The sequence below is a fragment of the Octodon degus genome, unplaced genomic scaffold (assembly GCF_000260255.1).
Source record: "Octodon degus isolate 3935 unplaced genomic scaffold, OctDeg1.0 scaffold00074, whole genome shotgun sequence".
NCBI classification, from domain to species: domain Eukaryota; kingdom Metazoa; phylum Chordata; class Mammalia; order Rodentia; family Octodontidae; genus Octodon; species Octodon degus.
Window position 1 is genome coordinate 9,753,649 of NW_004524650.1, and position 3,605 is coordinate 9,757,253.

Sequence of the window (3,605 nt, forward strand, 5' to 3'; positions counted from 1 at the left end):
GAGAGAGAGAGAGAGAGAGAGAGAGAGAGAGAGAGAGAGACAGAGACAGAGACAGAGACAGAGACAGAGACAGAGACAGACATCTCCAAACATCTGCAGAGGGTCCTCCCAAGAATTCACTTGCATATTGAAACACAATCACACAGCAAAGAATTCTTACTCTTATTCAAGAAATATGTATATTTTGGGCCAGGGAGACAGCTCAGCTGTATGTGCAAGGTACTTATTTTAATCCTCAGTACTGCAAATCAATCAATCAATCAATCAATCAAAAAAAAAAAAAAAAAGAAAGAAAGAAAAGTTTTCCTAGGAAAGAAGTACCTAAGTGAATCAGAAACAGCAGGGCCAGAAATCCTTGTTCTCCATGGGCCAGAATAGAAAACCTAAAGGTTTCTGAAACACTGAGTATAGCCTATAGCAGCCTCTTGCCTCAGTCATGGGGAGTAATGGGTCTGAGCACTGCTCCACTTCTACATAAAAATCTTACAGGCAAGACATGAAAGAATCAAACTGTACCAGGCATGGTGGACCATGACTGCAATCCCAGCATGCAGAGAAGGAGGAAAACAACCTTAATGGCAAGAAAATTATTCAATCGGCAGAGCCTGGACTGACATATGGATGGAATTAGCGAATAAGGACAGTAAAACAATTGTTATAAGTCTATTTTATATTGTCAAAAACTGAAACAGAGAGACTGAAAATACAAAAGGAATCCAAATCTAGGCTGGAGAGATATGTCAGTGGCCTAAGTGCCTGTCTGGCAAGAGCAAGGACCTGGCTTTGACCCACAGTACTGCATGCAATGCGGGCCCCAGAATCCCGGGTGCACTGTGTCAGCCAAGCCACCAAAACCAGGCTTGGCAGCACACGCGGCACATACCTGTAATCCCAGCACTGGGGAGGCTGAGACAGGAGGATCAGTAGCAGTCTGTGCTTCATAGTGAGACCCTGTACCAAATAAATAAATAAATAAAAGATTTTTTTAAAAAAATCCAAATCTAATTTTTAGAAATAAAACAATTGAGATAAGATATTCTGTTTTTTGTTTGTTTATTTGTTTTTGTTTTTGTTTTTTTTGGAACTCAGGCCCTTGTACTTGCCAGGCAAGCACTTATTCTACTGAGCTATCTCCCTGGCCCCCAAGATAAGATATTCTGGATAGAATTAATAGCACATTAGATGTTGCAGAAGAAAAAGTTAGTGAACTTGAGGATAGTAGGAGAAATCCAAAATAAAGTAATAGGAGAATTAAAAAGTAAAACAAACAGTCAAGCAGCCTAGTACGCATAAAAGTCTCTGAAGAAGAACAGAGAGGAGGAAGAAGAAAAATATTTGAAGAAGTAATACCCAAGAAGATTTCAAACGCAATGAAAAAATAAACTTACGGACCCAAGAAGCTCAAAGCATGTGAAGAATTATATAAATTATCATCATACTCAAACTTCTTAACTTGTGATACAGAGAAGAATCATACAAAACACAAGAAAAAGTTCCTTTGTATACAGAGGAAGAAAGCTTGGGTTGAAAGCAGATTTCTCACTGGCAAAATACAAGTGAGATGGTAGAGCACCATCCTTAAAATACTGAAGGGCATCGCGGGGGAAGTTACTGAATTTTATGTACTGTGAAAACGTCTTTCAAAAATGAAGGAAAAAATAAATGCTTATCAGATATACAAGAGCTGAGAGAAGTCATCAACAGTATATCTTCACTGTAAGAAATGGTAAAGAAGTCTTTCTGGCAGAAGGAGAATGATACAGATCAGAAACAGGAATCTACGTGAAGTAATGGTGAACAGCAGACATGGCATACACATAGGTAAGCATATGTTTTCATATTATTTAAATCTTTTTAAAAGATAATAGACCTGTTTACATAAAATAATGCATTATGGGGATTATGAAATGTGTAGAAATTAAATGACGAAAAGCACACTATGACAGCAACTACTTTGAAGACAATGAAGTGCAATATAGCCTCCACTGTCAAATTCCTATCATCTTGCTTTTTGAAATTTGGTATTATTTCTATTTTTCCCCCCTTAGGGAAGGGTCTACAGGGTGTTCAGGGTCTCACTACTAGATCGGACTCATAGTGATCCGCCTGTTTACAGCCTCCCAAGAGCTGGGATTACAGGCGCGCGCCACCATGCCTAGTCTCAATCGCTGTCTCAGCGCGCCTTGGGGGCGGGGCCGGCACAGCAGGCCCGGGGATTGAAACCCCGGCTGGCCCCTGTGTCTGCTTGCAGGAGCTTTAATCCACTTTAATCCAATAATTTGGCTGGCCCTGTCATTTCTATTTTTTAAATTATTTTTATTCTCTTTAAAATAAAAAAATTAGGGCCAGCCAGATAGCTCAGTGGATTAAAGTTCCTACTTAGGCAGACTCAGTGGCCAGGGGTTCAAAACCCGGCCTGTTGTACCAGTCCCTGGTGTGTGTTGAGATGGTAAATGAGACTGGGCATGGTGGTGCACGCCTGTTATCACAGCGCTTGGGAGGCTGAAAGACAGGAAGGATCACTACGTGTATGATCTGTGTAGTGAGACTCTCTCTGTAGACCCTGTACTAAATCCATAAAGAAAGTAAATAAATAATTTAAGAAAAGTACTATGAGAGGAGAAATAGAATAATATTATACATTTCTTATACTACATATGAAGTTGCAAAATATCACAGGTAGAACATGATGTGTGAAAGATGTATGCTACATATCCTACAGTAGCCCCAACATAATAAAATAAGAATTACATCTCATAAACTAACAGATTATAATAACATGGAATGTGCAATTAATATAAAAGAAGGTAAAGAGGAAAGGAAAACAAACATAGAAAAATAGAAAAAACCCAAGATGATAGATTTTAATCTAATCATATTAATGATTACATTATTATAATTTCTTAACCGTGTGGGAAAATTTCTAATTTTTTTTTTGCTCTGAATCCCTTTATTTTGGACATAGAAAATCAATTCAAGTGTTAGCAACAAAAATCTTCTCTAATCATGGAATCATATTCATTGTGAATGATTATTTTGCCTCCTTTTTATTAATTTTATTGAGAAACAAGTAGCAATGAGAGTTTCAAAAGCAATTAGTAGGATAGTTTCAATAATTAATACGTTGCATATTGTTGTCTTTGTACTGGTTATTCATAGTACAAGATGCAGACATGATATCCTGTCCAAACACTCTTAGTACAAATGTTTCTTCTCATTGAATTAAGAGAAAGTAGCTGTATATCTATCCTAACTACTTTGTATATATAGATACAAAATGGTCCCTCATTTGTATCCCCTTTTTTTGTTTAGTTTTGTCAGAGATGGGTATTCCATTGCTATTTAAATATTGTAGGTACATGAATTCAGCAAAATAATCCAATATAGTCCAGTAGTCCATAATAGTAGTGGATTATCCATAGGACTGACAATGTCAGAAGTTGTTGACTTGAGCCTTTTGGAGCTCAGACTATTAGTATGGCTTTACTTTTACTTTTTCTTTTTCTTTCTTTATTTTTTTTTCCAGAGTGGGAGATTGAACTCAGGCCCTTGAGCTTGCCAGGGAAGTGCTTATTCCACTGAGCCATCTCCCCAGCCCAGGCTTT